The 13,632-nt window shown below is 42.1% G+C and overlaps 1 protein-coding gene and 5 non-coding genes across 9 annotated transcripts in view; 5 read left to right on the top strand and 1 right to left on the bottom strand.

Annotated features, from left to right (window-relative positions):
- Positions 1-13,632, bottom strand: part of dennd5a (DENN/MADD domain containing 5A) — a 93,387-nt gene that overhangs the window by 38,056 nt on the left and 41,699 nt on the right. The window lies entirely within an intron of this gene.
- On the top strand, positions 538-592 carry LOC123730870 (U7 small nuclear RNA). Its single transcript, XR_006762321.1, has one exon. It is a non-coding gene; the product is annotated as a U7 small nuclear RNA (small nuclear RNA).
- LOC123730841 (U7 small nuclear RNA) lies at positions 3,737-3,791 on the top strand. Its single transcript, XR_006762294.1, has one exon. It is a non-coding gene; the product is annotated as a U7 small nuclear RNA (small nuclear RNA).
- LOC123730842 (U7 small nuclear RNA) lies at positions 6,930-6,984 on the top strand. Its single transcript, XR_006762295.1, has one exon. It is a non-coding gene; the product is annotated as a U7 small nuclear RNA (small nuclear RNA).
- On the top strand, positions 10,134-10,188 carry LOC123730843 (U7 small nuclear RNA). Its single transcript, XR_006762296.1, has one exon. It is a non-coding gene; the product is annotated as a U7 small nuclear RNA (small nuclear RNA).
- LOC123730844 (U7 small nuclear RNA) lies at positions 13,338-13,392 on the top strand. Its single transcript, XR_006762297.1, has one exon. It is a non-coding gene; the product is annotated as a U7 small nuclear RNA (small nuclear RNA).

Raw genomic sequence — 13,632 nt, forward strand, 5'->3', positions numbered from 1 at the left:
TGTACCTGACATCCTTGGAGAGCTCTTTGGTCTTGGCCATGGTGGAGAGTTTGGAATCTGATTGATTGATTGCTTCTGTGAACAGGTGTCTTTTATACAGGTAACAAGCTGAGATTAGGAGCACTCCCTTTAAGAGTGTGCTCCTAATCTCTGCTCGTTACCTGTATAAAAGACACCTGGGAGCCAGAAATCTTTCTGATTGAGAGGGGGTCAAATACTTATTTCCCTCATTAAAATGCAAATCAATTTATAACATTTTTGACATGCGTTTCTCTGGATTTTTGTTATTGATATTCTGTCTCTCATTGTTCAAATAAACCTACCATTAAAATTATAGACTGATAATTTCTTTGTCAGTGGTCAAACGTACAAAATCAGCAGGGGATCAAATACTTTTTTCCCTCACTGTATATGTTAATGTTCAATTTGCATATACCCCACCCACTCCCCTCCCCCATATCCCAGTGTATGCCACCCATGACTGAGAAACGTTCATGCCAAAGAGAGTCCATATCATGATTTCCTAAAAAAATCACGGAAAATTTGCTCTTTTAGTATTTGTCCAGTAGGTTTTCTCAGTGAGGAAGCCCCCCACAGCTATGTTAAAAAAAAACCACTGAAAATATGATGTGAACATTAGTAGCTGATCTAATTCACCACAAAACACTAGGCCTAAACATCACTATGTAAGTTACTGTTATGGCTGGTATTCCTTGTTTGCTCTGAATACTGTATTAGGCAGGGCTCCTAAAAGCCAAAAAAGTGATCAATTAACACTTGTTTGACAAGCATTTGTGGGTGTTTAAAAGCCACTGTGTGTTATATCTGCAAAAGTACAATCTCACAACTCAATGAAACCTTCACTCTTGCGCAGACAAATGATGAAAAACGATGTTCCAAATCTATTCATTTTAAAATGTTGATTACTTCTTGCAACAAGGCAACAGTTAACAAGTCGTCCCAGATAAATGATGCAGTGCCCCCCTTGGGCCAATAGAGATATTGCGCGTGACTAACAATTCAGTTAATTACTATAGCTCCCACCTTTGGCCAATCAATGTAATTTTGTAAATTCCGGATCTCTATGGCAAGACACATCATTCACCCAAGTTTAGTCAAAATCGGCCCAGTGCTGTCTGAGATATCGTGTGACTAACGTACAAATGGACGGAGACAGATCCACAGTCCCCTCCCCAATTTCATTGTGGGGGACAATTGTCATTCACCTGATGATAAGGCAAGACATGATATTTTTTATTTTTTTGCTAACATATGATGTGCGTCCTTGGGTCGCTGGTTTGCCTGGGAGGGGGTACCTGGGCAAGAAAATCGTGGAATTAACTGCTTAATCTGCTGTTTACTTTCACGTCCATAGCCTAGAATCCTGGGCTGGAAACTAGGCCAGGAATGTGAACAGACTAGCCAAACAATGGACTGGTATGTCAACAATACTAGGCACAATCAGACAGGAGACAAACAGAGAGCACAGAGAACACGGCATTCATCATGCTATCTATCCAGTCATGAAAACCTGGCTACTGTACAACTATAAGTCTAGATACAGTGAGGGGAAAAAGTATTTGATCCCCTGCTGATTTTGTACATTTGCCCACTGACAAAGAAATGATCAGTCTATCATTTTAATGGTAGGTTTATTTGAACAGTGAAAGACAGAATAACAACAAAAAAATCCAGAAAAACGCATGTGAAAAATGTTATAAAATGATTCGCATTTTAATGAGGGAAATAAGTATTTGACCCCTCTGCAAAACATGACTTAGTACTTGGTGGCAAAACCCTTTTTGGCAATCACAGAGGTCAGACGTTTCTTGTAGTTGGCCACCAGGTTTACACATTTTTTACATTTTTACATTTTAGTAATTTAGTCGACGCTCTTATCCAGAGCGACTTACAACAGTGAATACATTTCATACGTTTAAATTTTTTTCCATACTGCACACATCTCAGGAGGGATTTTGTCCCACTCCTCTTTGCAGATCTTCTCCAAGTCATTAAGGTTTCGAGGCTGACGTTGGGCAACTCGAACCTTCAGCTCCCTCCACAGATTTTCTATGGGATTAAGGTCTGGAGACTGGCTAGGCCACTCCAGGACCTTAATGTGCTTCTTCTTGAGCCACTCCTTTGTTGCCTTGGCCGTGTGTTTTGGGTCATTGTCATGCTGGAATACCCATCCACGACCCATTTTCAATGCCCTGGCTAAGGGAAGGAGGTTCTCACCCAAGATTTGACGGTACATGGCCCCGTCCATTGTCCCTTTGATGTGGTGAAGTTGTCCTGTCCCCTTAGCAGAAAAACAACCCCAAAGCATAATGTTTCCACCTCCATGTTTGACGGTGGGGATGGTGTTCTTGGGGTCATACGCAGCATTCCTCTGAACACGGCGAGTAGAGTTGATGCCAAAGAGCTCCATTTTGGTCTCATCTGACCACAACACTTTCACCCAGTTGTCCTCTGAATCATTCAGATGTTCATTGGCAAACTTCAGACGGGCATGTATATGTGCTTTCTTGAGCAGACGTGCTTGTTGCACCATCGACAACTACTATGATTATTATTATTTGACCATGCTGGTCATTTATGAACATTTTAACATCTTGACCATGTTCTGTTATAATATCCACCCGGCACAGCCAGAAGAGGACTGGCCACCCCTCATAGCCTGGTTCCTCTCTAGGTTTCTTCCTAGGTTTTTCGCCTTTCTAGGGAGTTTTTCCCAGGGAGTTTTTCCTAGCCACCGTGCTTCTTTCACATGCATTGCTTGCTGTTTGGGGTTTTAGGCTGGGTTTCGGAACAGCACTTTGAGATATCAGCTGATGTACAAAGGGCTATATAAATAAATTTGATTTGATTTGCAGGGGGACTTTGCGGGCGCTGCAGGATTTCAGTCCTTCACGGCGTAGTGTGTTACCAATTGTTTTCTTTGTGACTATGGTCCCAGCTGCCTTGAGATCATTGACAAGATCCTCCCGTGTAGTTCTGGGCTGATTCCTCACAGTTCTCATGATCATTGCAACTCCATGAGGTGAGATCTTGCATGGAGCCCCAGGCCGAGGGAGATTGACAGTTCTTTTGTGTTTCTTCCATTTGCGAATAATCGCACCAACTGTTGTCACCTTCTCACCAAGCTGCTTGGCGATGGTCTTGTAGCCCATTCCAGCCTTGTGTAGGTCTACAATCTTGTACCTGACATCCTTGGAGAGCTCTTTGGTCTTGGCCATGGTGGAGAGTTTGGAATCTGATTGATTGATTGCTTCTGTGAACAGGTGTCTTTTATACAGGTAACAAGCTGAGATTAGGAGCACTCCCTTTAAGAGTGTGCTCCTAATCTCTGCTCGTTACCTGTATAAAAGACACCTGGGAGCCAGAAATCTTTCTGATTGAGAGGGGGTCAAATACTTATTTCCCTCATTAAAATGCAAATCAATTTATAACATTTTTGACATGCGTTTCTCTGGATTTTTGTTATTGATATTCTGTCTCTCATTGTTCAAATAAACCTACCATTAAAATTATAGACTGATAATTTCTTTGTCAGTGGTCAAACGTACAAAATCAGCAGGGGATCAAATACTTTTTTCCCTCACTGTATATGTTAATGTTCAATTTGCATATACCCCACCCACTCCCCTCCCCCATATCCCAGTGTATGCCACCCATGACTGAGAAACGTTCATGCCAAAGAGAGTCCATATCATGATTTCCTCAAAAAATCATGGAAAATTTGCTCTTTTAGTATTTGTCCAGTAGGTTTTCTCAGTGAGGAAGCCCCCCACAGCTATGTTAAAGAAAAAACACTGAAAATATGATGTGAACATTAGTAGCTGATCTAATTCACCACAAAACACTAGGCCTAAACATCACTATGTACTGTTATGGCTGGTATTCCTTGTTTGCTCTGAATACTGTATTATGCAGGGCTCCTAATAGCCAAAAAAGTGATCAATTAACACTTGTTTGACAAGCATTTGTGGGTGTTTAAAAGCCACTGTGTGTTATATCTGCAAAAGTACAATCTCACAACTCAATGAAACCTTCACTCTTGCGCAGACAAATGATGAAAAACGATGTTCCAAATCTATTCATTTTAAAATGTTGATTACTTCTTGCAACAAGGCAACAGTTAACAAGTCGTCCCAGATAAATGATGCAGTGCCCCCCTTGGGCCAATAGAGATATTGCGCGTGACTAACAATTCAGTTAATTACTATAGCTCTCACCTTTGGCCAATCAATGTAATTTTGTAAATTCCGGATCTCTATGGCAAGACACATCATTCACCCAAGTTTAGTCAAAATCGGCCCAGTGCTGTCTGAGATATCGTGTGACTAACGTACAAATGGACGGAGACAGATCCACAGTCCCCTCCCCAATTTCATTGTGGGGGACAATTGTCATTCACCTGATGATAAGGCAAGACATGATATTTTTTATTTTTTTGCTAACATATGATGTGCGTCCTTGGGTCGCTGGTTTGCCTGGGAGGGGGTACCTGGGCAAGAAAATCGTGGAATTAACTGCTTAATCTGCTGTTTACTTTCACGTCCATAGCCTAGAATCCTGGGCTGGAAACTAGGCCAGGAATGTGAACAGACTAGCCAAACAATGGAGTGGTATGTCAACAATACTAGGCACAATCAGACAGGAGACAAACAGAGAGCACAGAGAACACGGCATTCATCATGCTATCTATCCAGTCATGAAAACCTGGCTACTGTACAACTATAAGTCTAGATACAGTGAGGGGAAAAAGTATTTGATCCCCTGCTGATTTTGTACATTTGCCCACTGACAAAGAAATGATCAGTCTATCATTTTAATGGTAGGTTTATTTGAACAGTGAAAGACAGAATAACAACAAAAAATCCAGAAAAACGCATGTGAAAAATGTTATAAAATGATTCGCATTTTAATGAGGGAAATAAGTATTTGACCCCTCTGCAAAACATGACTTAGTACTTGGTGGCAAAACCCTTTTTGGCAATCACAGAGGTCAGACGTTTCTTGTAGTTGGCCACCAGGTTTACACATTTTTTTACATTTTTACATTTTAGTAATTTAGTCGACGCTCTTATCCAGAGCGACTTACAACAGTGAATACATTTCATACGTTTAAATTTTTTTCCATACTGCACACATCTCAGGAGGGATTTTGTCCCACTCCTCTTTGCAGATCTTCTCCAAGTCATTAAGGTTTCGAGGCTGACGTTGGGCAACTCGAACCTTCAGCTCCCTCCACAGATTTTCTATGGGATTAAGGTCTGGAGACTGGCTAGGCCACTCCAGGACCTTAATGTGCTTCTTCTTGAGCCACTCCTTTGTTGCCTTGGCCGTGTGTTTTGGGTCATTGTCATGCTGGAATACCCATCCACGACCCATTTTCAATGCCCTGGCTAAGGGAAGGAGGTTCTCACCCAAGATTTGACGGTACATGGCCCCGTCCATTGTCCCTTTGATGTGGTGAAGTTGTCCTGTCCCCTTAGCAGAAAAACAACCCCAAAGCATAATGTTTCCACCTCCATGTTTGACGGTGGGGATGGTGTTCTTGGGGTCATACGCAGCATTCCTCTGAACACGGCGAGTAGAGTTGATGCCAAAGAGCTCCATTTTGGTCTCATCTGACCACAACACTTTCACCCAGTTGTCCTCTGAATCATTCAGATGTTCATTGGCAAACTTCAGACGGGCATGTATATGTGCTTTCTTGAGCAGACGTGCTTGTTGCACCATCGACAACTACTATGATTATTATTATTTGACCATGCTGGTCATTTATGAACATTTTAACATCTTGACCATGTTCTGTTATAAAATCCACCCGGCACAGCCAGAAGAGGACTGGCCACCCCTCATAGCCTGGTTCCTCTCTAGGTTTCTTCCTAGGTTTTTCGCCTTTCTAGGGAGTTTTTCCCAGGGAGTTTTTCCTAGCCACCGTGCTTCTTTCACATGCATTGCTTGCTGTTTGGGGTTTTAGGCTGGGTTTCGGAACAGCACTTTGAGATATCAGCTGATGTACAAAGGGCTATATAAATAAATTTGATTTGATTTGCAGGGGGACTTTGCGGGCGCTGCAGGATTTCAGTCCTTCACGGCGTAGTGTGTTACCAATTGTTTTCTTTGTGACTATGGTCCCAGCTGCCTTGAGATCATTGACAAGATCCTCCCGTGTAGTTCTGGGCTGATTCCTCACAGTTCTCATGATCATTGCAACTCCATGAGGTGAGATCTTGCATGGAGCCCCAGGCCGAGGGAGATTGACAGTTCTTTTGTGTTTCTTCCATTTGCGAATAATCGCACCAACTGTTGTCACCTTCTCACCAAGCTGCTTGGCGATGGTCTTGTAGCCCATTCCAGCCTTGTGTAGGTCTACAATCTTGTACCTGACATCCTTGGAGAGCTCTTTGGTCTTGGCCATGGTGGAGAGTTTGGAATCTGATTGATTGATTGCTTCTGTGAACAGGTGTCTTTTATACAGGTAACAAGCTGAGATTAGGAGCACTCCCTTTAAGAGTGTGCTCCTAATCTCTGCTCGTTACCTGTATAAAAGACACCTGGGAGCCAGAAATCTTTCTGATTGAGAGGGGGTCAAATACTTATTTCCCTCATTAAAATGCAAATCAATTTATAACATTTTTGACATGCGTTTCTCTGGATTTTTGTTATTGATATTCTGTCTCTCATTGTTCAAATAAACCTACCATTAAAATTATAGACTGATAATTTCTTTGTCAGTGGTCAAACGTACAAAATCAGCAGGGGATCAAATACTTTTTTCCCTCACTGTATATGTTAATGTTCAATTTGCATATACCCCACCCACTCCCCTCCCCCATATCCCAGTGTATGCCACCCATGACTGAGAAACGTTCATGCCAAAGAGAGTCCATATCATGATTTCCTCAAAAATCATGGAAAATTTGCTCTTTTAGTATTTGTCCAGTAGGTTTTCTCAGTGAGGAAGCCCCCCACAGCTATGTTAAAAAAAAACCACTGAAAATATGATGTGAACATTAGTAGCTGATCTAATTCACCACAAAACACTAGGCCTAAACATCACTATGTAAGTTACTGTTATGGCTGGTATTCCTTGTTTGCTCTGAATACTGTATTAGGCAGGGCTCCTAATAGCCAAAAAAGTGATCAATTAACACTTGTTTGACAAGCATTTGTGGGTGTTTAAAAGCCACTGTGTGTTATATCTGCAAAAGTACAATCTCACAACTCAATGAAACCTTCACTCTTGCGCAGACAAATGATGAAAAACGATGTTCCAAATTTATTCATTTTAAAATGTTGATTACTTCTTGCAACAAGGCAACAGTTAACAAGTCGTCCCAGATAAATGATGCAGTGCCCCCCTTGGGCCAATAGAGATATTGCGGCGTGACTAACAATTCAGTTAATTACTATAGCTCCCACCTTTGGCCAATCAATGTAATTTTGTAAATTCCGGATCTCTATGGCAAGACACATCATTCACCCAAGTTTAGTCAAAATCGGCCCAGTGCTGTCTGAGATATCGTGTGACTAACGTACAAATGGACGGAGACAGATCCACAGTCCCCTCCCCAATTTCATTGTGGGGGACAATTGTCATTCACCTGATGATAAGGCAAGACATGATATTTTTTATTTTTTTGCTAACATATGATGTGCGTCCTTGGGTCGCTGGTTTGCCTGGGAGGGGGTACCTGGGCAAGAAAATCGTGGAATTAACTGCTTAATCTGCTGTTTACTTTCACGTCCATAGCCTAGAATCCTGGGCTGGAAACTAGGCCAGGAATGTGAACAGACTAGCCAAACAATGGAGTGGTATGTCAACAATACTAGGCACAATCAGACAGGAGACAAACAGAGAGCACAGAGAACACGGCATTCATCATGCTATCTATCCAGTCATGAAAACCTGGCTACTGTACAACTATAAGTCTAGATACAGTGAGGGGAAAAAGTATTTGATCCCCTGCTGATTTTGTACATTTGCCCACTGACAAAGAAATGATCAGTCTATCATTTTAATGGTAGGTTTATTTGAACAGTGAAAGACAGAATAACAACAAAAAAATCCAGAAAAACGCATGTGAAAAATGTTATAAAATGATTCGCATTTTAATGAGGGAAATAAGTATTTGACCCCTCTGCAAAACATGACTTAGTACTTGGTGGCAAAACCCTTTTTGGCAATCACAGAGGTCAGACGTTTCTTGTAGTTGGCCACCAGGTTTACACATTTTTTTACATTTTTACATTTTAGTAATTTAGTCGACGCTCTTATCCAGAGCGACTTACAACAGTGAATACATTTCATACGTTTAAATTTTTTTCCATACTGCACACATCTCAGGAGGGATTTTGTCCCACTCCTCTTTGCAGATCTTCTCCAAGTCATTAAGGTTTCGAGGCTGACGTTGGGCAACTCGAACCTTCAGCTCCCTCCACAGATTTTCTATGGGATTAAGGTCTGGAGACTGGCTAGGCCACTCCAGGACCTTAATGTGCTTCTTCTTGAGCCACTCCTTTGTTGCCTTGGCCGTGTGTTTTGGGTCATTGTCATGCTGGAATACCCATCCACGACCCATTTTCAATGCCCTGGCTAAGGGAAGGAGGTTCTCACCCAAGATTTGACGGTACATGGCCCCGTCCATTGTCCCTTTGATGTGGTGAAGTTGTCCTGTCCCCTTAGCAGAAAAACAACCCCAAAGCATAATGTTTCCACCTCCATGTTTGACGGTGGGGATGGTGTTCTTGGGGTCATACGCAGCATTCCTCTTTCTGAACACGGCGAGTAGAGTTGATGCCAAAGAGCTCCATTTTGGTCTCATCTGACCACAACACTTTCACCCAGTTGTCCTCTGAATCATTCAGATGTTCATTGGCAAACTTCAGACGGGCATGTATATGTGCTTTCTTGAGCAGACGTGCTTGTTGCACCATCGACAACTACTATGATTATTATTATTTGACCATGCTGGTCATTTATGAACATTTTAACATCTTGACCATGTTCTGTTATAAAATCCACCCGGCACAGCCAGAAGAGGACTGGCCACCCCTCATAGCCTGGTTCCTCTCTAGGTTTCTTCCTAGGTTTTTCGCCTTTCTAGGGAGTTTTTCCCAGGGAGTTTTTCCTAGCCACCGTGCTTCTTTCACATGCATGGCTTGCTGTTTGGGGTTTTAGGCTGGGTTTCGGAACAGCACTTTGAGATATCAGCTGATGTACAAAGGGCTATATAAATAAATTTGATTTGATTTGCAGGGGGACTTTGCGGGCGCTGCAGGATTTCAGTCCTTCACGGCGTAGTGTGTTACCAATTGTTTTCTTTGTGACTATGGTCCCAGCTGCCTTGAGATCATTGACAAGATCCTCCCGTGTAGTTCTGGGCTGATTCCTCACAGTTCTCATGATCATTGCAACTCCATGAGGTGAGATCTTGCATGGAGCCCCAGGCCGAGGGAGATTGACAGTTCTTTTGTGTTTCTTCCATTTGCGAATAATCGCACCAACTGTTGTCACCTTCTCACCAAGCTGCTTGGCGATGGTCTTGTAGCCCATTCCAGCCTTGTGTAGGTCTACAATCTTGTACCTGACATCCTTGGAGAGCTCTTTGGTCTTGGCCATGGTGGAGAGTTTGGAATCTGATTGATTGATTGCTTCTGTGAACAGGTGTCTTTTATACAGGTAACAAGCTGAGATTAGGAGCACTCCCTTTAAGAGTGTGCTCCTAATCTCTGCTCGTTACCTGTATAAAAGACACCTGGGAGCCAGAAATCTTTCTGATTGAGAGGGGGTCAAATACTTATTTCCCTCATTAAAATGCAAATCAATTTATAACATTTTTGACATGCGTTTCTCTGGATTTTTGTTATTGATATTCTGTCTCTCATTGTTCAAATAAACCTACCATTAAAATTATAGACTGATAATTTCTTTGTCAGTGGTCAAACGTACAAAATCAGCAGGGGATCAAATACTTTTTTCCCTCACTGTATATGTTAATGTTCAATTTGCATATACCCCACCCACTCCCCTCCCCCATATCCCAGTGTATGCCACCCATGACCGAGAAACGTTCATGCCAAAGAGAGTCCATATCATGATTTCCTCAAAAATCATGGAAAATTTGCTCTTTTAGTATTTGTCCAGTAGGTTTTCTCAGTGAGGAAGCCCCCCACAGCTATGTTAAAGAAAAAACACTGAAAATATGATGTGAACATTAGTAGCTGATCTAATTCACCACAAAACACTAGGCCTAAACATCACTATGTAATTACTGTTATGGCTGGTATTCCTTGTTTGCTCTGAATACTGTATTAGGCAGGGCTCCTAATAGCCAAAAAAGTGATCAATTAACACTTGTTTGACAAGCATTTGTGGGTGTTTAAAAGCCACTGTGTGTTATATCTGCAAAAGTACAATCTCACAACTCAATGAAACCTTCACTCTTGCGCAGACAAATGATGAAAAACGATGTTCCAAATCTATTCATTTTAAAATGTTGATTACTTCTTGCAACAAGGCAACAGTTAACAAGTCGTCCCAGATAAATGATGCAGTGCCCCCCTTGGGCCAATAGAGATATTGCGCGTGACTAACAATTCAGTTAATTACTATAGCTCCCACCTTTGGCCAATCAATGTAATTTTGTAAATTCCGGATCTCTATGGCAAGACACATCATTCACCCAAGTTTAGTCAAAATCGGCCCAGTGCTGTCTGAGATATCGTGTGACTAACGTACAAATGGACGGAGACAGATCCACAGTCCCCTCCCCAATTTCATTGTGGGGGACAATTGTCATTCACCTGATGATAAGGCAAGACATGATATTTTTTATTTTTTTGCTAACATATGATGTGCGTCCTTGGGTCGCTGGTTTGCCTGGGAGGGGGTACCTGGGCAAGAAAATCGTGGAATTAACTGCTTAATCTGCTGTTTACTTTCACGTCCATAGCCTAGAATCCTGGGCTGGAAACTAGGCCAGGAATGTGAACAGACTAGCCAAACAATGGAGTGGTATGTCAACAATACTAGGCACAATCAGACAGGAGACAAACAGAGAGCACAGAGAACACGGCATTCATCATGCTATCTATCCAGTCATGAAAACCTGGCTACTGTACAACTATAAGTCTAGATACAGTGAGGGGAAAAAGTATTTGATCCCCTGCTGATTTTGTACATTTGCCCACTGACAAAGAAATGATCAGTCTATCATTTTAATGGTAGGTTTATTTGAACAGTGAAAGACAGAATAACAACAAAAAATCCAGAAAAACGCATGTGAAAAATGTTATAAAATGATTCGCATTTTAATGAGGGAAATAAGTATTTGACCCCTCTGCAAAACATGACTTAGTACTTGGTGGCAAAACCCTTTTTGGCAATCACAGAGGTCAGACGTTTCTTGTAGTTGGCCACCAGGTTTACAATTTTTTTTACATTTTTACATTTTAGTAATTTAGTAGACGCTCTTATCCAGAGCGACTTACAACAGTGAATACATTTCATACGTTTACATTTTTTTCCATACTGCACACATCTCAGGAGGGATTTTGTCCCACTCCTCTTTGCAGATCTTCTCCAAGTCATTAAGGTTTCGAGGCTGACGTTGGGCAACTCGAACCTTCAGCTCCCTCCACAGATTTTCTATGGGATTAAGGTCTGGAGACTGGCTAGGCCACTCCAGGACCTTAATGTGCTTCTTCTTGAGCCACTCCTTTGTTGCCTTGGCCGTGTGTTTTGGGTCATTGTCATGCTGGAATACCCATCCACGACCCATTTTCAATGCCCTGGCTAAGGGAAGGAGGTTCTCACCCAAGATTTGACGGTACATGGCCCCGTCCATTGTCCCTTTGATGTGGTGAAGTTGTCCTGTCCCCTTAGCAGAAAAACAACCCCAAAGCATAATGTTTCCACCTCCATGTTTGACGGTGGGGATGGTGTTCTTGGGGTCATACGCAGCATTCCTCTTCCTCTGAACACGGCGAGTAGAGTTGATGCCAAAGAGCTCCATTTTGGTCTCATCTGACCACAACACTTTCACCCAGTTGTCCTCTGAATCATTCAGATGTTCATTGGCAAACTTCAGACGGGCATGTATATGTGCTTTCTTGAGCAGACGTGCTTGTTGCACCATCGACAACTACTATGATTATTATTATTTGACCATGCTGGTCATTTATGAACATTTTAACATCTTGACCATGTTCTGTTATAATATCCACCCGGCACAGCCAGAAGAGGACTGGCCACCCCTCATAGCCTGGTTCCTCTCTAGGTTTCTTCCTAGGTTTTTCGCCTTTCTAGGGAGTTTTTCCCAGGGAGTTTTTCCTAGCCACCGTGCTTCTTTCACATGCATTGCTTGCTGTTTGGGGTTTTAGGCTGGGTTTCGGAACAGCACTTTGAGATATCAGCTGATGTACAAAGGGCTATATAAATAAATTTGATTTGATTTGCAGGGGGACTTTGCGGGCGCTGCAGGATTTCAGTCCTTCACGGCGTAGTGTGTTACCAATTGTTTTCTTTGTGACTATGGTCCCAGCTGCCTTGAGATCATTGACAAGATCCTCCCGTGTAGTTCTGGGCTGATTCCTCACAGTTCTCATGATCATTGCAACTCCATGAGGTGAGATCTTGCATGGAGCCCCAGGCCGAGGGAGATTGACAGTTCTTTTGTGTTTCTTCCATTTGCGAATAATCGCACCAACTGTTGTCACCTTCTCACCAAGCTGCTTGGCGATGGTCTTGTAGCCCATTCCAGCCTTGTGTAGGTCTACAATCTTGTACCTGACATCCTTGGAGAGCTCTTTGGTCTTGGCCATGGTGGAGAGTTTGGAATCTGATTGATTGATTGCTTCTGTGAACAGGTGTCTTTTATACAGGTAACAAGCTGAGATTAGGAGCACTCCCTTTAAGAGTGTGCTCCTAATCTCTGCTCGTTACCTGTATAAAAGACACCTGGGAGCCAGAAATCTTTCTGATTGAGAGGGGGTCAAATACTTATTTCCCTCATTAAAATGCAAATCAATTTATAACATTTTTGACATGCGTTTCTCTGGATTTTTGTTATTGATATTCTGTCTCTCATTGTTCAAATAAACCTACCATTAAAATTATAGACTGATAATTTCTTTGTCAGTGGTCAAACGTACAAAATCAGCAGGGGATCAAATACTTTTTTCCCTCACTGTATATGTTAATGTTCAATTTGCATATACCCCACCCACTCCCCTCCCCCATATCCCAGTGTATGCCACCCATGACTGAGAAACGTTCATGCCAAAGAGAGTCCATATCATGATTTCCTCAAAAAATCATGGAAAATTTGCTCTTTTAGTATTTGTCCAGTAGGTTTTCTCAGTGAGGAAGCCCCCCACAGCTATGTTAAAGAAAAAACACTGAAAATATGATGTGAACATTGGTAGCTGATCTAATTCACCACAAAACACTAGGCCTAAACATCACTATGTTACTGTTATGGCTGGTATTCCTTGTTTGCTCTGAATACTGTATTAGGCAGGGCTCCTAATAGCCAAAAAAGTGATCAATTAACACTTGTTTGACAAGCATTTGTGGGTGTTTAAAAGAAACTGTGTGTTATATCTGCAAAAGTA

Source organism: Salmo salar, chromosome ssa26, assembly GCF_905237065.1.
Source record: "Salmo salar chromosome ssa26, Ssal_v3.1, whole genome shotgun sequence".
NCBI lineage: Eukaryota > Metazoa > Chordata > Actinopteri > Salmoniformes > Salmonidae > Salmo > Salmo salar.